General features: G+C 41.9%; 1 protein-coding gene across 3 annotated transcripts in view; it reads left to right on the forward strand.

Moving 5' to 3' along the window:
• Window positions 1-23,156, forward strand: part of LOC127567935 (volume-regulated anion channel subunit LRRC8D-like) — a 73,463-nt gene that overhangs the window by 44,699 nt on the left and 5,608 nt on the right. The window contains exon 3 of one of the 3 annotated variants that reach the window (XM_052011152.1): window positions 11,345-11,543. The exons of the other annotated variants lie outside the window; for them this stretch is intronic. The gene's annotated coding sequence lies outside the window, so the exon portion shown is untranslated. The remainder of the gene's footprint in view (window positions 1-11,344; window positions 11,544-23,156) is intronic. 3 annotated transcript variants of the gene reach the window in all.

The following is a 23,156-nucleotide window of genomic DNA, read 5'->3' on the forward strand; positions in this document are numbered from 1 at the left end:
GTGTCCTGCTCTCCCATACTGCTCCAAAATTAATCTATTATTATGTCCCAAATATAGGAAGGGGGGATTAAAACCCTTTTTATATTGGAGCGTTTTGGCACACCAATTGTAGGTAATCTTCCCGCTCGCTCTCTGTGAGGAGAGCTGTTTGATCAAAGTCCTTGCACTAACGTCAGCTTGTGACCTTTAAGTGAAGGCAACAGAGAGGCCCAAGTTGGGACAATGCAGTAATAGGAAAAGTTTCCCTGTATCCATTTAGATACAGTCTGCTATATCCTCAGAAGAGAAGGAGGGAATGGGGCTGGGAAGGAAATGCTTAATGTGGAAATGGGGTTACATTGAAAAAATGAAGAGAATGCAAATCTGTGGTAGAATTCTTCCCACCTCCCTACCCTTGTATCATTTGGTCCACGCTTGATTCAATTTTTTTTTACATTGGATCATCTGGTAATATGCTGTGTTTTTAACCAATAAATTCTCACATTGCTTAATTGGATAAAGAATGAGAGATGGGGCTCCTGTATCATTTGCTTGGATTCTCCTGTGAAAGCAGAAAGTTGTGGAAGCACTCAGTAGGTCAGGCAGTATCTGTTTCTTTAAAAAAAATGAGAGAATTACTTTTCATTGGATCAGAAATAGAAGTCAGGGGAGGTTAAATGACAGGGATGATGAAGGTTAAAGTGGGTGGTAATGAGACAGGGTGTAACCAGGATTAATAGAATCATTATCTGAATTTTTTTTAAATTGCTGGAAATAACTCAGCAAGTCAGGCATCAGCTGTGGAAAGAGAAACAGGGTTAATGTTTCGATCAGTTCTGAATCAAGTAGGCTGTAGTGCTGACAAAGGGGCTTTGACCTGAAACATTAACTCTGTTTCTCTTCCCACTGATGCTGCCTGACCTGCTGAGTGTTTCTAGTGTTTTCTGTTTTTGTTCCAGATTTTCATTATCTGAAATGGTTGAAGCTGGACATTTTGTAATATGGCCAGTTGAAGGATTAGGTGGTCCTGAAGATTATGTTGAGATTCAATGGAGGCTGAAGAGGAGCCATTCAACGAGTGGGATGGAGAATACAACTGTTGGTGGCGTTACTGAATGAGAGTGTTCTGCAACCAAGTCGTCCATCTCTCTGACATGGACAACAGTGCATCATGATAAGGAAAAACATTACGTGCTAAATTGAATGAAGTGCATATCTTTTTGATGCCATCACCAAGAACATTTTCCACTCTCTTCCCATTATTCCAAAGAGACCATTTCCTCTTAAACACCTTGACCACTCCTTGGCCACTCCCGGTGCTACGTCCAACCCATTCCCAAAGCAACTTTCTATGCAAGCAGAGGAGTGGCTATCTTTCCCATTTTTTTTCTCGCTTTTTCCTTTGTCCCCAACCCCACACAGTCTTTCCAAATGGAAAAGCAATCCACTTGTACTGCTTTAACTTTGAAACAAGTACTCACTGCAAGCAATGCAGTCTTTTCTATGCTATGGAGACGGAGTGTTGACTGGGTGCCCACTTTGTACTCCGTTTGCAAGCGTAGCCTTAGTGTCGAGCACCTATCACTTGAATATCCCTTCCCATTGTCACCCTGACCCCTCGACCTTCAGTTTCATCCACTGTCAGCTCGAGGGAGAGCACCTCCTCTTTCTCCCTGGTATAATTTGGACTTCCAGGCCCAGCAATATACAGAAAATATTCTGCCAGCCAGAGTATCTGTGGTAAGGGAAACAGCATTGATAATCTTTCTGATCTGCTGAGTGTTTTGCTACACTCATGACTATGTGGCTAGGCACAGCTCAAACACCACTATAAATTTGCCGATAACACCGCTGTTGTTGGTAGAATCTCAGATGGTGAAGAGGAGGCGTACAGGAGATAGATCTGCTGGTTGAGTGGTGTCGTCGCAGCAACAACCTTGCACTCAATGTCAACGAGACCAAGGAACTGATTGTGGACTTCAGGAAGGGGAAGTCAGGAGAACACACAGCAGTCTTCATTGAGGGGTCACTGGTGGAAAGGGTGAGCAGCTTCAAGTTCCTGGGCATCAACATCTCAGAGGATCTATCCTGAGCCCAACACATTGATACAATCACGAAGAAGGTGCGCCAGTGGCTCTACTTCATTAGGAGCTTGAGGAGATTTGGTGTCACCAAAGACGCTTGCAAATTTCTACAGATGTACAGCGGAGAGCATTCTGACTGGTTGCATCACCGCCTGGTATGGAGGCTCCAATGTGCAAGATCGTAAGAAGCTGCAGAGGGTTGTAGACTCAGCCAACTCCATCATGGGCACAACCCTCCCCACCATCGAGGGCATCTTCAAGAGGCAGTGCCTCACGAAGGCAGCATCCATCATTAAGGACCCTCACCATCTGGGACATACGCTCTTCACGTTACTACCATCGGGGTGGAGGTACAGGAGCCTGAAGACCCACACTCAACGTTTCAGGAACAGCTTCTTCCCCTCTGCCATTTGATTTCTGAATGGTCCATGAACACTTCCTCATTATTCCTGTTTTGCACAATTTATTTATTTTTGTAACGTATAGTAATTTTTACGTCTTTGTCTTGCACTGTACTGCTGCCACAAAACAAATTTCATGACGTATGTCAATGATAATAAACCTGATCCTGATTCATTTTCTAATTTTATTTCAGATTTCCAGTATCTGCAGTAGTTTGCTTCTGGGCTCAAGAAAGAATTCATCTATTTCAGATATCTCTGATGTTCCTACTTGAACTCCCTTTGGGGACCCACCTTTGTACATTGCCTCATTACGTCCTGCATTATACAGTCATATGTCTTGTAATTTAACCTCTCCTGCCTTCCATGACTTTGTCTTCCCTGTCTGCACACACCTCCCCCCCCCCCATCCATTCTCTACATCCTTTACCTAGTCCTTGTTATGTTTTTTTTGGTCATATAAACTTTGTTTTCCAACTTCTGGTGGTGCTCCCTAATCCACAGAGTGACTCCAGCACTTTAGTTTTTATTTCAGATTTTCATCATCTGCGCTGTTTTGCTTCTGTACTGGAGTGTGGCTTGGCCAATGTATCAGACACAACTGCTGAGTCATTGACCGAACCTACCTTCAGTTAACAGACCTTGCCAGTGCTTTGGCTGAAGGAGTTTATTCAGAACACAAGAAGTTTTGAAACCAAGCGAGGACTTGTTGAAAAAGTTGCCTTTGCTTTGATGTGGGATTGTGAACACTGCAGTTGGGAGGAAGTAGGTTTTACTTTTTCAACAGAACATTGGCAGCTGTTTCTGTGGTAAGGTGTCATAACGTGCATCACCCCTTGTTTGTCAAGCATTCTGAGTGTGTTGAAGTATGTTGTCACACTGCATTTCATATCTGGATCTGATATCCTGGTTTGATTTGAAAGAACAAGTGTTTCCCTTTTTAAGGTGGTTCTAAAGGTCATTAGTGAAAGATGTTGATCTGAACATATTGGAGGAATTATCAGAACTGTGGAGGTCCGATGGCTCACAGTGTAACATTAGAAATAAGTATTTGCATTGTATGTACCTTTTCATGACCTCTGGGAGATCCCCAAGCTTTATCCAGTTAATGATGTACTATTAAAGCATGATCATTGTTGCAGTGCAGCCTTGGCAGTTAACTTGGTGCTCAGCAAGATCCCACGAAGAACAATGTCATAATGAGTAGATAATTTGTTTGACCTTGATTTGCTTGGTAATGTTAACCAGTTCACAGGAGAGAACTCTTCCTGCACCTCTTTAAGAGTGGCATGGGATCTTTTTGTGTTCATGTGATTGGGCAGATTGTTGGTCATTTCACCCAAAAGGATTCTAGCCTTGGAATTCCATTGACAGACATTCTTGTGCACAAATCTCAGCATTGACTCGACACTTCAAATGAAACAAAACATCTGAGGAGTTCTACTGAAGGAATTCTGAGGAGTAAGACTTAAGTAAAAATATTTTACTCAAGTAAAAGTATTTAATACTGAGTCATATAAGGACGTTACCAAATGCCTGGAATAAGTACCTTTTAATTCATGTCTTGGAGACAGAAAGAGATTTGGAGGGTTGGAAAAGTGTTTGGAGTGGGATTTGTAGGTCTCGGGGCCTTGACTAGTGAAGATGTGGCCATCATTGGTGGTTTTAAGTTTGTGGAGGTGGTCAAATAGGCAAAATTGGAGGAGTGTTTAAATTGTGGAGTGGGTAGGATTGAAGGTATTTAAGAGATCTGGTGAGACAAGATAATGGGAGCCATTTGAAAATAAGAATTTGAAAACATTCACCTTGCTTAACCAAGGTCAGTGTAATTAGGGAACATGTGGATATTGGGTGAATAGAGCTTGCCGGGATATATGCAGCAGAGCTCTGAATGACTAAAGTTATCCAAGGTGTTCCTGGCCAAGTATGAATAATCACCAGTTAATCCAGTGCACTCCTGGCTGGTCCCCCCTTGAGAAAAAGGGAGGCTGGCCAGCAGCTCAATGGAGTCTCAAACTTGTGTCTCAACAATAACTGCATTTTCTGAAACGATACAAGCCCCATTAATAAATGATCAGATACTTTGTAAATGTCTACACCGTACTTTCACTACAATGGGATCTATTTTTTGATTTTGCCGACATTTAAAAATATGTAAAAAGGGGCCTATTATTTTGATGTATTTACCTCTAGCTTGTATTTTAATTTCTGATCACTTTCTGCTATTAGTTGGGGTTCCAGCTGTGAAAACATAATTTGCAAAATGCACTGTCAGACTGAGTAACATATGTGTGTCCATTGAATAGTCTCAATCAGCAGCATTTAAATTGGTCTGCATCCAACTATACTGATGGTTGAGTTCAAGCCATTTTTAATCATCATTAACAAGTTAGTAATGTAGAAAATTAAGATGTCTATGCTAAAAAATATGTCCTACATGGAAAGAAGCCTTGTTTTCCACCAGTTTGCAGCATTACAAAGTATTAACCTCACAGTAAACTGTGTGCCTGTTCAGTCAGTTCTCTGATTTGTTTGTGCATGGATCAGGAAAATTAGATTCCTCACTCTAAATCGATGTGCTAAATAACTGCAGTTCAAGAAGTCAGCACCAGACTGGATGGTTCTCTGTCTTGTTCCATACACTAATTCTTGCAAATCAGCCTTGTTTACAAATTCTTCTCATTAACTCAGGTGGTTGAATTGGAAAAGCACAAGTCCCTTGGGCATACGGTTTACACCAATCTTTATATGCAAATAACTTTCCTCCCACAGAGGCTGCTTGACTTGCTGAGTTCTTCCAGCAGATTGTTTGTTGCTCCAGATTCCAGCATCTGCCGTCTCTTTTGTCTCTCTTTTCCGTATTAAGTGTTGGTGTCTTTACATTTCCCTCCCTCAGAAAAATGACACCCAGTTTTGATTCTGATCTTGGGTGCTATCTGTGTGGAATTTGCATCTTTTCCTGTGACTGCATAGGTTTCCTCCCAAGTGCCAAAGACATGCTGAATGGTAGGTTAAGTAGCTACTGTGAAATTGCTCCTCATGGAGGTGGGTGGCAAGAGAATCAATGGGCATGGGTACGTTGTTGGGGATGCCAGAGGCAAAATGGGATAGGATTGGTGTAGACGGGTGCTTGATGGTTGGCACAGATGCAGTGGGCCGAAGGCCTGTCTCCATGCTGCATGACTTTGTAATTCACACTCCTATTTGATTACTTTATGATTTGTCCATTGACTAATGCACATCACCACCACACTTGCTGTCTTAACCAATATATCATCCCGCATCCAACTCGGATTCGGTATTTTTGTCTCGGCTTGGTGTGGGGGGCCGGCGTCTCTTGTTTCTGACTGGATAAGTCACGTGCTCAACCCCTCTTTTTGCGGCCCCCCCCCCCCCCCCCCCCCCCATCCCATCCCACTATTCCAGGACTTCCGTTACGTCATCTCATCTGTTGTCAGGAACCACCGCATCATCAATTGCTATCTTTCAGCTAAGTAATTCATCCAAGTTTCCATTAGTTACTTGGGTGCTTGTGAGAGGTCCCATTCCAAATTCAACTTGTGTCACAAAAAAAAATCTAATTAGCTGTTAGTAGCATTACTGTTCCAAAATTGACCTCTGCTTTTTTTTAAATTACAATTATTATTATTTCAATGCAAAATTGTAATACAACTATTGTATACATTTAGAAGTAATTACTTAGCAGTGAAGTTACTAGAGATACCCCATTGCTTTCAAATATCACTGTTAAAAATACACATTTACTATTTTGCAATCTTTCTTAACTTTTCTGAATACGAGTCCAGTTAAATTATAGTTGCTACATTTTTCTACCTGCGAATCACTCACTTATATGTTGCCATCTAGAATTAGATCTTGTACTCCATTCCTTATTAGTTAATTATGGATGGGAGTTAGTTGCATTCTTAACAACAGAAGTCTGTTGTTTCTATGCTGAGAGCCTAAGGCAGATAACTGTCCTCTGCCTGATGATGCATCTTGCACCAATTATATAGGGGCCTGGTGAGACTGCATCTGGAATATTGTGTTTTGGTCTGGTCTCCCTATCTAATGAATTATCTACTTGCAATCGAGGACATGCAATGAAAATTCATGCATGGGACAAGGAATTGTCAGATGAGGAGAGATTAAACAGATTGGGTCTTTATTCTCCTGAGTTTGGAGGGATGAAAGGTGATCCCATTGAAACAAAGAAAATGTTTTATGGGGCTTGATGGGCTAGATTCAAGGATGGTGATTTCCCCTGGCTAGAATCAGAAGTCACAATCTCAAAATAAGGGATCAAATATGTAGGATCTATGAGAAGAATTTTTTTCTTCCAGTGGTTACTGAATCTTTGTCATTTTCTAACCAAGGGGGAGTGTGAAATCACTGAGTACACCCAAGGGGAAAATAGCTAAATTTTTAGATATTAAGGGATTTGAGGGATATGGTGATAGTGCAGGAATGTAGCACTCAGGTAAAAGTCATAGAACATGCTATGTGGGAGGGAAGGGTTAGATAGATCTTGGAGCAGGATAAAATATCGGCACAACATTGTGGGCCGAAGGGCCTGAACTGTGCTGTAGTGTTCTCTTCTATGTCCACATAGAACAGTACAGCACGTGAACAGACCCTTCAGTCCATAATGTTGTGCTGAACTAATTAAGCTAATGACACCTAAACCCTACTACCTACACAATGTCCATATCTCTCTATTCTCTGCTTGTTCATGTGCCTGTCGAAGAGCCTTTTAAATGCCTTTATCATATCTGCCTCCACAACCACCCCTGGCAGTGCATTCCAGGCACCTACCACTCTGTATTTTTTTTAAAAAAAACCCTGCCCCTTTGTACTTTTACTATTAGACATTTCGACCTGAGAAAAAGATACTGGTTATCTACTTTATCTATGCCTGTCATCATCTTATAAACTTCTATCCGGTCTCCACTCAGCTGTGATCTTTATTAAATAGTAGCGCAGACATGTGGGGCCTACTGCTTTAATGTTCATGTGTACCTGGGCCAATTGGCTGTAAAAAGTGTGTGCTGGTGTGTATGGTGTTTGCTATCCTCTGGAATAGGCTTGATTTGCTGTTCCCACCTGTCCAAATTAGTGCCCTGATATCTTATCTTTGGCACAGAAAGACTGGTTGAAGCAGTCAAGCTAATTTATCCCCATGACCAACAATCTACCAGGTGTAATTTTAATTGTAACATGTTCCTGTGCTTTAGGGAGAGCCAAGTGCCAAATAAAGATGCATTTAACTTGATACAAACCAGGCAAAGAGAACTTCAAGCCATCTGACTCCCTATGACTTCAAGCTGTTAGGAAATCCAGTGCATTAAAGTCCTGGGTTAACTTCATGCAGCTGCTCATTTGAAGGCAGCTCTTTTAAGTCTCGTGCTGAGCTTGGCCTTGAGTACAGTCTTTTTTTGACCTGCCAGTTCTTTCAATGTTTTTTTTCATTTTTCCGGCACAGAAGAGGAGTTGAGGCCTAGGGCAGATCAGCCAAGATCACATTGATGGACAGGCTTGAGGGGTCAGGTGGCCTATTCCCGCTCTTGTGTTCTGTGTTCACTCCCCAAGAGCAAGGTATATAAACTGTTAGATTGCATTCACTCTTTCAAATCATGGTGCCTGTCTTAAGGCCCTTCTAAAATTTTACTGTGATGTCTTTGCAATCACAGGGCAAAGGATTAGGTTATCATGTTCTGCAAGGCCTTGAATTCACCATTGTAGTGAAGGAAAGCCTAGCTGGTACCTTGTTGTAGGATCACTTTGTTACTTAAAACTTTTTACCCTAGAAATTTCTTTGCAAGACTCAAAAGTCTGCTTAACATAGGGTACAGCAATAATGCATCCTTTGGGAAATTCAGCTTCCCACTTTTCGACTGCCCATTTCCACTTTTTCCAGAGTGAAATTCCCCTAAAGGACATTGACAGTAGCGAAGTGCATTAAAAAAAATTAGTATCCAGCTTGATTTTTCAACTTCACTGATAAGGAAAGAGGGATTATTTACTGACACAGTCAGGTTTTGCTAAATCCATTCCCCAGAAACCGCGCTATTTCAAGAGCCAACATTTAAACTGCATTATTTGTCTTCGCCTCCAGGTCTTTGACCTCCTGTGGCCTTGAGTACAGCCTCATCTGTGTCTGATCTAGTTCAAGTTTATTGTTGTCATAGACATACCTAGACAGGGTATAAATGCCATGAAAATTAGCTGCTCGTAGCAACAGTACATTACAAGATGAGGGCAAACATACATTAACATAAATTATCTCACACATGTGCAAAATAAACAAGAAAAAAAACAAAGACACTAGTGCAAGGTTGTGGAATTCAAGACCCTGGTCGATCACCGCTTCCTTGCCTTAAGGATAATTCCCACCTGCTGCTGTTGATCTCAGCACCATCTTGCTGTCTGCTGCTCACTACTAGGGATGTCACCCAAGCTCCTTACTCATGGTTAGAAGACTTCATTGGCTTTTCTTTCAGCCCACAGGAGCAGGCAGAGTGAGGATGAGCAGTCCTGATGAAGGGTCTCGACCCGAAACGTCGACTGTTTATTTCCCTCCATGGATGCTGCCTGACCTGTTGGGTTCCTCCAGCACTTTGTGTTGCTGAAGATATGCCTGCTTTGTGTGCTTCCTCAAAATGCAGGCATTCATAAACTGCACTTGTGTTGCTCCTTGCAGAGAGCTCCTTGGCAACTTCCTTTCAGGACTCCTAGGCTGTAAACCTGGAGAGAAAGAACATCCATTCTTCATTGGCCCGCCGTGGTCCCTCTGACTCTGTCCCACACATAAGAACATAAGAAATAGCAGGAGGAGGCCATCTGGCCCGTTGAGCCTGCTCTGCCATTCAATAAGATCATGGCTGATCTGGCCATGGACTCAGATCCACCTACCTGCCTTTCCCCACAACCCTTCGTTCCCCTACTATGCAAGAATGTATTTAACTGTGTCTTAAATATATTTAGTGATGTAGGCTCTACTGCTTCCCTGGGCAGAGAATTCCACAGATTCACTACACTCTGGGGGGGGAAAAGCAGTTTCTCCTCCTCTCCATCCTAAATCTATTCCCCTGAATCTTGAGGCTATGTCCCTTAGTTCTAGTCTCCTATCCCCATCCCATTCCTGTTATTGTAAGGTCCATTTATTAACTAGCAACACTCCCCAATGGGAAGCAAAGTGCCACATATACTCTGATATGTCCCTTGCAACACTGGTTGCAAGATCACAGCTTCTAGGGGTGAATGCTGGCAGCTGCACAGTCTTGTAATAGATGAATGGCCATGTTGAAACTGAGTCTTACACAGGGCAACCCATCTCCTATAATTGAAGAGCTCAACGTTTATGGGACTTTCACAAGCTACGTGGGAAAGGCTGCACATTGCTGCTTTAACAGCAATAAACATGATAAAGCAATTTCTAAGCTGTCATGCTTGCAGAAACAATGGAGCGTTTCAGTAGATTGTGTCATGCCGTGCACAAAGTTGGCAATGATTGAATAGTAACTGGGCAGAAAAGTCACAAGGCAGATGTTCCAATTTCAGCAATGAAAATTGGGAAGACCTTGTGTAAAAGAACAGTGAAGATTGTTTTGTTTTAACCACAGTCACCAAAAGATATCCCCACCAGAAAATTGTGCTATTACAAAATTAATGAGCATTTCCTCTTCTCCTTCAGGGAATACGCTGTTGTAGTGAGAATAAAACGTATTAAATGGTTATTTGCAAACTTAGTAAGGTGAGATGTTGAGTGCTAGTGAGATTAAGTGTGATGCTGACTCCCTATTGACTGGACTAAGTACTTATTCTGACACCAATACTTAGTCTAGTGTTTATGCAGCTTTTATGTAACTTTGGGAACTTGCATTCATGAATATTGTCGTACTAAACCTTGCTCTTTCTCTCTCCCTTTCACTTGGACCTATTTCTGGCAAATGGCTGTGAACCCATTTCCCTCTTTGGTGAAAATGACAAATTTTATGTGCAAAAACTGCTTATTTCATTCTCAGTGTTCCTATATCCTGAGTTATTTCACTCAGAGCACCTTTAGAAGATTCTCCATTTTTTTTTTCTTCTCCTTCTTCAAGTGTTTGTCCAAGTCCATTCTGAAGGTTGCTGTTGGATCAGTTTCCATCATTTTTTTTCAGGCAGTGCATTCAAGTTCTTAACTTTATGCATTAAAAAACATTACATCTCATCTCACGCTGAATTGTTCACCAATTATCTTAGCTTTGTATCCTCTAGATATCCTCTCCCTGCTGCCAGTTGAAATCAATTCCCTCTACATATTCATCAAAAACGCTTGTAATTTTGAACACCCCAAATCAAATTTCAATGCCCTTCTCTAAGGAGGACAATAACGGCTTCTCAGCTCTCCATATGGAAGTGAAATCCCAAATACTGTTGCAGCAGCTCTCCTCTGCATCCTCTCCAAGACTTGGCATTTTTCATAACATTTGCCCACAACTGGACGAAATATGTCAACTGGGACCAAGCCAGAGATGAGAATAACTTAATTGCTTTTGTATCCCATCCCTATTTTTAATGTTTATAGGATCCCATTTGCATGTTAATTATTTTTTTGAGCAATTGTTTGCTATTGTTCACTATTGGTTTTTGCAGCACCAGCACCCGCTCCCACCCCACCCCACCTTCCTGTTCTTGCATCCATTTATGAAATGATACCTGTTAATTTATACTGACTTTCCTTGCCATCCTTCCAAAGTGCAAAACCTAACACTCTTCTGACATGTGTCTTCCCATTTCTGTGCCCACTTGACGTCCGTCCCTATTGCTAACCACTTCTCGAAATGTTATGTCATCTTCAACCTTAAAATACCCTCTCCTCATTAATTATTTCAAAAGGTGAAGTCATCTGATGCTCGTCTCCTGAGCACACAGTTGGCCACTTCTGCCAACACTCCGTGGATTCTGGAGAGGTTCCAGAGGAAGACTGGAAATCTAATGCCACTATTCTAGAAAAGGAGACACAAAGCAGGAAGCTACAGACCATTTAGCCAAACCTCTGTCAATGGGTAAAATGCTGGAATCCATTATTAATGAGGTAATAGCAGGATATTTAGAACCTTATAAGACAGCCTTGCAGAGTCATCTTGATTTTATAAAAGGGATATCTTGTTTGATACAGATTCTGGACGCCTTTGAAGACTTAATGATCAGGGTGGATAAAGTGGAGCCATTAGATGTAGCGTATTTGGGTTTTCAGAAGATGTTTGATAAGGCCCCACGTAGAAGGTTACTGCGCAAGATTGAAGGGTTGGAGTAGTATATTGAATAGATAGGAGAATGATTAACTAACGGAAAAGAACTGGGATAAATGGATCATTTTTGGATTGCCAATTGGTAACTAGTGGGATGCCAAAGGGATCAATGTTGGGGCCTTGAGTGTACTGATTTGGATAAAGGGACCAATTATATTTGTAGCCAGATTTTTTGATGATACAAAGATAGGTGGGTTAGCAAGTTGTGAGGAGGACACAAGAAGCATGCAGAAAGGTACAGATGGGTTAACAAGTTGGCATTTGGAGTAGAATGTGAGAAAATGTGAGGTGGTTTACGTAGGACAAATGGAAAAGCAAGTTATTTAAATGGAATGAGACTACAAAATATTAAATACAAAGAGATCTGGGGGTGCCAGTGTATGAAACAAGTTGGTGTGCAAGTACAGTAAGAAATTCGGAAGGCTAATGGAATGTTGATCTTTATTTGCAAAGAATATAAAAATAGGAAGTTTTGATGTAAATCTACAGGGCTCTGGTGAGACCACACCTGGAGTGCTGTGTACAGTTTCGGTCTCTATGTTTAAGCTCAACCCAATATATCAACTATTCTTTTGCCTCCACAGATGCTGCCTGAGTTCCTCCAACAGCCTGTTTTTTGCACCAGATCCCAGCATCTGCAGAATCTTGTGTCTCCAATATATTGATGTACTTTGGAGGTAGTGCAGTGAAAGAAAGTTCAGTAGGTTGATTCCTGGGATGAAAGGTTAACAGTTTGGGCATACACTCATTGGAGTTTAGAAGAATGGCCCAACTCGTCCATACTGACCAAGATGTCCATTTGCCTGCATTTGGCCCATATCCCTCTAAATCCTATCCATGTACCTGTCCAAGTGTCTTTTAAGTGTTCTCTTCCTATCCCAGTCACTTCCTTCTGCCATTCAAATTCCCCCACCTGAAGATGTATGTGCTCCTCCCATTCTGGTCTCTTGATCTTTCCCAGATTTGATTGTCTACCATAGATGGCTGTACCTTCACCTTCCCAAGGCTATAACTTCTGCAATTCTTTCCTTTGATCCCTGTTTCTCTTTCCTTCCTCATGATACTCCTTAAAGCCTAACTGATTGACCAAGTTTTTGGTCAACTGCTGCATTTTCTCCATATATGATTTGATGTCAAATTCTGTTAAGGCACCCACAGAGTGCCTTGGGATGTTTTGCTATTAAAATTGCTACGTCATTACAAAGACATCATCTGCTTGCTATCAACTCTGGTTACTTATTTGTCCTTCTCTCTCTTCATTGCTTTTATTCCCTCGATCTGATTTGTAGCTCATTTTCTTCGCTCTCAGGTCCAGAAATAATCCATTGTGTTCTCTGCCTTCTGTCCGCTGTCAGATCAGAGGGGGAAGAGATGAATTACAACACGCAGGACATGAAGAACTTATTGGGCCAGTGCTCTTGTATAATTGTCCCAGCTACATATTTCAGTCCAATTTTGGCAATCTCTCCAGTAATGCCAAAGGCTGCTTTCCTCAAATCTGCAGTCTATGCACCTTCTAGAGAAGGTGAACTTGTTTTTTGTATAGAACTAGCCATTTTTTCTCAACTTAATTCCTCTTCTCAATTATTTAGTCCCTTATTACTTTAGATGAGCACACTCTCTTGTTCAGACAGATGAAATCTGGATTATTAACTATTTTCCTCTTTGCTCTCCTGGACTGAGCAAGAACAGAGTACTCCTGGTCTTCACCTCCCACCCCTTCCAGCCTCCGCACGCAACTGATCTTCATTCACAACTTCCTCCAGGTCAACAAGATTCCACCACCAGACACACATTCCCCTCCCCTTTCAGCATTTTGAAGGGATTGCTACCACTTGTGGCTCTCTGGTTGAGTCTCCTGTCCCCACTAACCACTGCATTTGATGTTCACAATGTGGTGGTCTCTGCATGGAGGAACCAAACACGGGGTGGCTGATCATTTTGCAGAGCACTTGAGTTCAGTCCACAGGAGTGACCTTGAACTTTTGGTTGCCTGTCCCACCCCCACTTAGATCTATCTCTCTGTGGCCTCCTGTACAATGAGACCCAACACAAATTAGAGGAATAACTCTTCATCTGTCTGCACCTTGCGGTCTTGTGGACTCTATATAGAACTCTACAACTTTGGGTAACGCGTTCTCTCTTTCTGAATGTATCAGAACTGGCCAGTTTTGCTGTCAGCATTTTGTCTTTTGTTTTTCTTTTTCCATTAGTATAGTCTGGCCTGTTGGGCATGCTCCACAGTCTTGCTGTTAACAACATATTACACAGACAAAGAAGCATAATACTGTCTCTAATTGCTTCATTACTTCCTTTTGTCCCAACTTCTGCTGAAAACTAGTTCTGGCAAAGGGTCTCGGACCTAAAATATAAACTGTTTCTCCTTCCTCAGCTGCTGCCTGACTTGAGTGTTTCCAGCATTTTCTGTTTTTAGTTCAGATTCCCAGCATGTGCAATTATTTTTATTTTCAAACTAAATTTTCTCTTGATTCAGCTTTCCATTCAGTTTTGTAGAATCCCTTGAATTTACAGCATGATCACTTACTGGGACCTGTGGAATAATGTTCTGCCAATGAACTTGGATTGTTCTCAGCCAAAATAGTTTCATATAGTGTCCAAATTTCTATTGTTATTCCTCAGCATATCCGTGATGCATTATATTCTATTGCGGTGACGTAGCTGACCCACGTCTCAAAGCAAGTGCTGGAATGTAGGTACTGTAGATTGGCTTGAGTTGAGCTGTGACTCATTTGGGGAGAGAATATTTGCCTGAAAATGTTTCATTTCACACCAGTTGAAAAAGGTTTTCCTCCTTGGAGCTTCTTTACTATGAAATTATACACAGCTCCTTACCTAAATGCTTTTTAATGATGGGAATCACAACTAATATACTTGGGTTATTTTTGTAAATATTTGACTTTAACTTTCCTCAGCAGCAACTTTGAAATAGATGTGTCATTAATTCCTTCATTGTTTACTGTCATCTATGAATTGGACCTTTGTAATTCATAAAGCCCCAGTATATTGAGGCTTATTCATTAATTCTATCCTTCCAGCATTAATTCTAATGATAGAAAAATAGGGGGCTATGTGGGAGGGAAGGGTTAGATAGATCTTAGAGCAGGATAAAATGTCAGCACAACATTGTGGGCCAAAGGGCCTGTACTGTGCTGTGGTGTTCTATGTTCTGTCCCATTTAAGGGAATGTCTTCGGGGATTTGCAGTCGGGTAGAGGGTGTCAATCAAGTGAATGTGACTCAATTGGACCACATAAGCTGCTTTTAAAACATCAAGATATATTAGTGATAATAACAGAATATGCGGAAAATGTTCATCAGGTCAGGCAGCATATGTGGAGAAAGAATCAAAGTTAATGTTTCAGGTCAATAATTATAAATTAATAATTATAAATTACAACCTGCACTATTCCTGTTTATAAAAATATAATTATCTTTGAATTTGGTGACCTTGATATAGGCAATGACCTTTTTATTCTTGTACAGACCCTCCCCGGGTTGCGAACGCACTAATTGGGGTCAGCAGTACATCCAAACGAGCTACAACAATCTGGCTGGGTCAAGCTGAGCAGAGCTGGGAGCACTGAGCAGGCTCACTCACCAAGTCAGTGAGGCCGGCAGGCGGCCACTCTTCCTGCGCCTGCTCACTCTCCCGTCATGGCTTCTGCAGTCCTCTCCCACACAATGTTTTTGTTCATTTCCCACTTACGAACAACTCGGGTTATGAGCAGTTCTCGGGAATGGAACCCTCCCACAGGTGCTGCTTGATCTGCTGAGTTCTTCTAGCAGATGCTCCATATTCCAGCATGTGCAATGTCTTGTGTCTCTCTCTGTCATGACCCTGTATGTGGCGCTTGATTTTGTCTTTCTGCATGACAAAGTCTGCCCCATTTCTGATATCTGTGGCTCCTGTCAATGCCTTGTATCCTCCTCCATTTCAATATGGCCTCTGCACCACTTTATCCTACTCTGACATGGTATCTCTCTCTGTACAATATGTCCCTCTTTTCCACATTAGTACCTATCTCCATTATATCTGCATACAACCATATTAATCTTGTGGGGACTCTGCACAGTCTGGCTGTCATATTTCCTAGGGCACTGATGTCACTTCAGTCAATTGAGTTCTTAAAATTCTTTGGGTAAAGAACGAGAAAGGTGCTATCTAAATACTAGCCTTTCCTCTGTATGGCCCTGGGCATCACCATATCCCTCTGTTTTGCATCGTATGGACAAAGGAAAGGAAGGGTGAAAAAAGAATATTCGATCCATCAGACTTGTCCTGCCTAACAGTCTGTGGTTATTCAATGCAGTGAAAAATATTACATACTTAACACCGTATGAAGTAAAGTGGGAAAGTTGTAAGTTCGGAAGGATGAGTTGCATATGAGGAGGAAGTGCTACACTGACTGCTGAGGTTGGTACTGTGGCATCAGTGATAGAGACCCTGGCAGCAACAGAGACCACCGGTGCTGTCTGTGTGGAGTTTGCATTTTCTCTCTTTTGACTGCATGGGTTTCCCCAGGTGCTCTGGTTTCCTCCCACATCACAAAGATTCACAGGTAGGGTTGTGAAAATGGCTTTTGGCATCCTGGCATTTATAAATCAAAGTATTGAGTATAGGAGTTGGAATGTTTTGGTGAGGTTGTATAGGTCATTGGTGAGACCAAATTTAGAATATTGTGTGCAGTTCTGGTCGCCGAACTACAGGAAGGATGTCAGTAAGATTGAAAGAGTGCAGAGGAGATTTACAAGAATGTTGCCGGGTCTTCAGGAGTTGAGTTACAGGGAAAGACTAAGCATGTTAGGACTTTAGTCCTTGGGGCGGAGAAGAATGAGGGGAGATATGATAGAGGTTTACAAAATGATGAAGGGCATAGACAGAGTTAATGCAAGTAGGCTCTTTCCACCTAGATTAGGAGAGATGAGTACGAGAGGACATGGTTTTAGGGTGAAAGGGGAAAGGTTTAGGGGGAACATTAGAGGGAACTTCTTCACTCAAAGAGTGGTGGGAGTGTGGAATGGGCTGCCATCTGATGTGGTAAATGCGGACTCGCTCTTAACTTTTAAGAGTAAATTGGATAGATACATGGACGAGAGAGGTCTGGAGGGGTATGGGCTGGGGGCAGGTAAATGGGACTAGCAGAATAATGTCTTGGCACAGACTAGAAGGGCCAAATGGCCTGTTTTCTGTGCTGTAGTTTTCTATGGTTCTATGTGGGTTGGTAGCTTAATTGGCCCCTGTAACTTTTCCTCCATTGTGCAGGTGAATGATAGAATCTGGGGGGAGAATAATGTGGAATTAGTGTAGAATCAAAGTGGAGTTTATTGTCACATGCACAAGTACATGTGTGCACAGGTGCAATGCAAAACTTACTTGCAGCAGCATCACAGGCACAGAGCATCATATAAGCAGCATTCACAAGAAAAACATAAATTATGTACAATTCTTTACAAGAAAGAATGCAATTAGAACAAATAAAAAGTCCATTTTAGTGCAATGTGATCAAAGCGGTCATAGCTTTGCTAAACTCTAGCGATTAGGGTTGTGCTAGTTGGTTTAATAACCGAATGGTTGAAGGGAAGTAGCTGTTGCTGAACCTGGCAGTGTGGGGCTTCAGGTTTCTCTACCTCCTGCCCGATGGTAGTGAGAGAAGATGGCATGGCCCAGATGGTGATTCATGTTAATAGGCGCTTGATGTTCAACATGGACTTGGTGAGCCAAAGGACCTGTTTCCGTGCTGAATGACTCTGTTGACCAGAAACTCAACTGGACCAGCTACACGCACGTGACTACTGGAGCAGGTCAGCAGCTGTATAAACTGCAGTAAGTGATGTGCCAAAGTTTTCCCCACATGTACAATACACAAGCCAGGAGTGTGATGGCATTGTCTCCAGTCACCTTGCAGAGTGCAGCTCTAACAACCATCAAAGCTGAATGCCAACCAGGAGAAAACACCTGCTTGATTGCCACCCCATCCACACACTCTGAACATTCCGTCCCTCCATTGCCATAATACCACGGTTGCAGTGTATAAAGTATACACAAGGTATGCTGCCACTGGTTGGAGGGGCTGCGAGATGGCGACTCTACTGTTGTGCCATAAAACTGCCCCAGTGCTGACCCTGGAATGTTATTGGTGATGTATACCACAGGGAAATGAGGCAATCAAACATGCTCATACTGAGGTCTCAATCTGTAATGGTTACGTGACCCATTCATGTCAAAAACACTAATGGACTTGTGGACAGTGAAGAAGGTCATCAAATGATACAGCGGGATGTAGATCCATTACAGTTGTGGGCGGAGAAATGGCAGATGGAGTTTAATCCAGGCAAGTATGAAGTGCTGCACTTTGGGAGGTCAAGTTTAAGGGGAAAGTATACAGTTAGTGACAGGGCCCTTAGCAGCATTGATGTACAGAGGGATCTTGGGTTCCAAGTCCGTACCTCCCTGAAAGTGTCAATGCAAGTAGATGGTGGTAAAAAGGCATATGGTATGCTTGCCTTCATCGCCTAGGGTATCAAGTATAAGAGTCGGTGAGTGGTGTCGTAGCTGTATAAAACTTTGGTTAGGCCACACTTGGAGTATTGCTTGCAGTTCTGGTCGCCTCATTACAGGAAGAATGTGGAGGCCTTGGAGTGGATTCAGAAGAGGTTTACCGGGATGCTGCCTGGATTAGAGGGTGTTAGCTGTAAAGAGAGGTTGCACAAACGTGGATTGTTTTTTCTGGAGCATCAGAGGCTGAGGGGAGATCTGATAGAAGTTTATAAAAAAAACTTATGAGAGGCATAGCTAGGGTAGATGGCCAGAATCTTTATCCCAGGGTAGAAATGTCGAATACTAGAGGGTATTGCTTTCAGGTGAGTGGGGGAAAGATTAAAAGGAATGCGCGGGGCAAGTATTTTTTTTACACAGGGTGGTAGGTGTCATAGAACGGGTTGCCAGGGGTGGTAATGGAAGCAGATATGATAGTGGCGTTCAGGAGGCTTTCAGACAGGCAGACGAATACGCAGAGGATGGACGGGATGGATGGATCACGTGCAGGCAGAAGGGATTAGTTTAATTTGGCATCGTGCTCAGCACATACATTGTGGGCTGAAGGGCCTGTTCCTGTGCTGTACTATTCTATGTAATTAACACAAAACAGAAGATGCTAGAAATACTCAGCAGGTCAGACAGCAACCTTAGAAGAGAGAAACAGAGTAAATGTTTTGGAGTTGATAGTCTTTCATCAGAAATGTGGCAAAACTTAACAATGACACTTTAATCTGATGCATCTGCTTTCTGCAGAATGCTCCTTTCCCAGTTGTTTTGTCATTACAGTTTAATTGAATTATTCCTTTTTATAGAATCTTGCATACTTTTAAGGTAACCCTTAATGCTATGGGAGTTTCACTTTATTAAAAACATCAGATCCTATATTTCACTTGAATATGAGGCCTTACAATGCAGCTCTTGGTCATCATCTTGAGTTATTGTTGGTTATCATCACAATGAATTAGGTATTTTAGGAATGCCTGTACAATGTAGATCTTGTTGGGAAATGCCAAACCAGTGGGATAGATTCAAAAGCAGGAGGATAGAACATTTATTTGAGATCAAAGGAAATATGCTGTTAATTGGTTAGTGATGGATGCATACCCAGGCTGTGACTAATGGTTGAAAACAAAGGCAGTGCAACATTGGAGAAGCAGTCTTTGACCAGTAAGTTTTACTGCGACCCAGGAGCTACAACAGGACTGTGAACACATTAGCAGGATATTTTATTGGACAGACTCTTGGCCAGTTGTCCCACTTTCTTGATTTTGAATTCACCTAAAACTCAAAGTTCAAATCTTGTACAAGTTGTGTTCACTCTTCATGCTGATGCTTTCTGGTCCACTTTAGCTCCCAATCCAATGAAACTCCATCCTTCCCTCAGTGATCTTGTCCTTCTTATCTGTGTAACCTTATCTAACCCTGCATGTGATTTATTTCTGGAAATGACAATTTCCCTTGACCCTTCACGGTAGTAAACCAACCAACCAAGCTCCAAACCTTAGATTTCTCTCCCTGAACCTCGGATTCACTTGCAGGAAAGTCTCAACCGAGGTATACTCTCAAATGAGGCCTCTAATACTAGAGGGGTATGCACTTGAGGTGAGAGGGGTTAAGTTCAAAGCAGGTGTGCAGGTCAAGTTTTTTTTTACACACAGTGATAGGTGCCTGGAATGTACTGCAGGGATGGTGGAGGAGGCAGATACAATAGAGGTGTCTAAGATGCTCTTAGATAGGCACATGAATGTGTAGAGAATGGAGGAATATTGACATTGTGTGTTGGTTTATTATTGTCCACTTGTACCGAGGTACAGTGGGAAAAACTTGTCTTGCAAACCCATCGTACAGATCAATTCATTACACAGTGCCAGTTACACTGAGTTAGTACAGAGTGCATTGATGTAGTACAGGTAAAAGGGCAGAAGGGATTAGTTTAGTTAGGCCTTCCATTACTAGTTTAATTAGTTCAGCAGAACATAGTGTGGCCGAAGGGCCTGTTCCTGTGATGTACTGTTCTATGAGGGGACATGGCTTCAAGAAAAGGGACCAGTCATTTTAAACCAAAGTATATAGATGTTTCTTTCAAAGAGTGGTGTATCACTGCCCCAGAGAGCCGTGGAAGCTGGCTCATTAAAGTATTTAAAGTGGAGGTAGAATAAGTTTCTGAAAGATCGGGGGATTGAGGGAGATGGGGGGATGTGGCACAGAGAAGGAGATGAATCCTGGAGCAAATCAGCCAAGATCATATTGAAGGTGGGGCAGGCTTGATGGGCAAAGTGGCAGAGTCCTGCTCCTGTGTTCTTGTGTCAGAGAGGAGAACCCCCCTCCTCCTGCCTTTTTGTCCCTCTCCCCCTCGGTCCATCTTTTTCATTTCCTTCTTTTGAAGTTTTATTTTTGTATTACCACTTGTTCTGTGATCTACTTATTTGTGCATATTTCTTTTTCTGTGTCTACAATGGCATGCCATTAGTCACACCACTCTATATTTCCCTTTTGATGCTGCTGTCATCTTGAAGCAGTGAGAACTCATTTACTGTATATATGCTGCAGTTGAATTCAAAGGCAGTTGCAGTTTTCTGCTGTTAAGAAATCATCATGTTCCTGTCATTAGACTAAAACAAAATTAAGGTTCAGGAAGCCTGGCTGTCTCTGCTTTCATTTAAATTGCACACTGGTTCTATACAGCAAAACACTAAGCATTGTACCTGCACGGTTGCACAGAACACTAATGTGTACAATCTGCATGCTATACTTTGAATGCAATACTCTATTAGAACAATTATATGTACAGGAATAAGCATCTTAAACATTTTACAGTACCTACAATTTATTATCATTGTTTATACTGTTTAAAGGTATTATCCTTCATGCTAAATGAACCATTGCACTAAATTAAATGGGCACATGTAGATAAGCTTTACACAAAAGGCTGCAGAGGTATTCTGTCAGATCACTGTATGTACAAAAATTAGTCTAAAATGGTCTGCATATCTCTCTCATTTTAAATAAGTGGAACATGCCACTCAATTGAAGTTAAGCAACATAGCATCACCAAAGGTTAACTGAAGAATTGCAGTCTCTGTTTATATGCCAATTCCATTAGATTTGCCAGACATAGAAAAGTATAACATTTGAAGGAGGCCATTGAGCCAGCATCACATGCTGACCTATTCATCCAACTATCTGGGTTAACCCTACTTCCAGTTTAAGGTCCATAGCTTTGTAGCATGTGGTCCTTAGAATAGTTATCCAGGAACAGGCAGCAAGTTTCAGACTCCTCACTGCCACTTTCCTCCTACTGATTTCTTTCTCCCACAGTTTTGCTGATTATGAAATAATTCTTTACACGCAAGGTACAGCTCATCCTCTAGACCTGCAGTGGCTTGCCAATGATATATCCGAGGGCAACAGCTTGTAGGTGCCAGTGAAAGATGATGCTTAATGTTATGTAATATAGTTACCACAATGCTTATACCTGTTCTAACAAAGGATTGTTTACAAAAATTGTGTAAATGTTAACTATTTTTGAGAAATTCCTGTCCGATTATCTCAAATTGAAGAGGTTGGATTATTGTTCATAATTCTTTTCCACATGAATTTGAACTCAGATCTAATCTAGCATTTTGCTTTTGTATATTGCTACCTCACCCTATTTAAACATGAAGTGCGATAATTGCCTTCATATGAATTTTACAACCTCCTTTTACCTTCTGCCCTCACAGCCTTCTCCTCCCTTTGCTACAACCCTACTAACGAACTGCTGCAAGTCCACCCACCTATAATGTATTAGAGGCCTCCTTTGTTTTTATATAGCTCCACATCTGCCTGCATTGAACTCTGAACACTGCCAAAGGTGGTCAAGGCACCACCAAGGTTGAGCTCGTTTTATAAGATCTTGGCTTTCTGTTCTGAGTCAAGTCGCTAATCCCCTGCCCCTACCCGGATAGTTGCATTACGGAAACAAGCCTCCCATCCATGGACTCTGTCTATACCTCTCGCTGCCTTGGTGAAGCAGCCAGCATAATCAAAGACCCTACCCACCCGGGTCATTCTCTCCTCCCCTCTCCCATCAGGCAGAAGATACAGGAGCCTGAGGGCACATACCACCAGGCTCAAGGACAGCTTCTATCCCACTGTGATAAGACTATTGAACGGTTCCCTTATATGATGAGATGGACTCTTGACCTCACAATCTACCTTGTTTGACCTTGCACTTTATTGACTTACCTGCAATGCACTATGTGACACTTTACTCTGTATTCTGTTATTGTTTTTACTCTGTACTACCTCAATGTACTGTGTACTGAATTGATCTGTACAAACAGTGTGCAAAACAAGTTTTTCACTGTACCTTGGTGCAAGTGACAATAATAAACCAACACCATTACCCATCACAAGTGTCATTTGTATTATAAGTTCAGATCATTTGTAGTTATCAAGAATAAGAACACAAAACATAGAACAGTAGAGCACAGGAACAAGCCATTCATATCACAATGTCTGTGTTGACCATGATGCCACTAGTTGACCAACCTGCCCTTATGGCTGATCAAGATCTTGCCCTTCATTCCCACCATCCTTGGTGCAAAAGAATCGCTCCAGAGTTCCTTTTGACTCCAGGAATCCTCCAGGATTTTTTTTCCCTGTTTGATAGTTCAAATAGAATCATAGAGTCTCACAGAAACAGGCCCTTCAGCCCACTGCATCTATGCTGACCTTTTTATCCATCTACACTAATCCTACTTGCCTACATTAGAACTGTATCCTTCTATGCCTTGCCTATTTAAGTGAATGTCTAAATGTCTCTTAAACATAGTAATTGTATCTGATTCCACCAC

Source organism: Pristis pectinata, chromosome 3 (genome assembly GCF_009764475.1).
Source record: "Pristis pectinata isolate sPriPec2 chromosome 3, sPriPec2.1.pri, whole genome shotgun sequence".
Lineage (NCBI taxonomy): Eukaryota > Metazoa > Chordata > Chondrichthyes > Rhinopristiformes > Pristidae > Pristis > Pristis pectinata.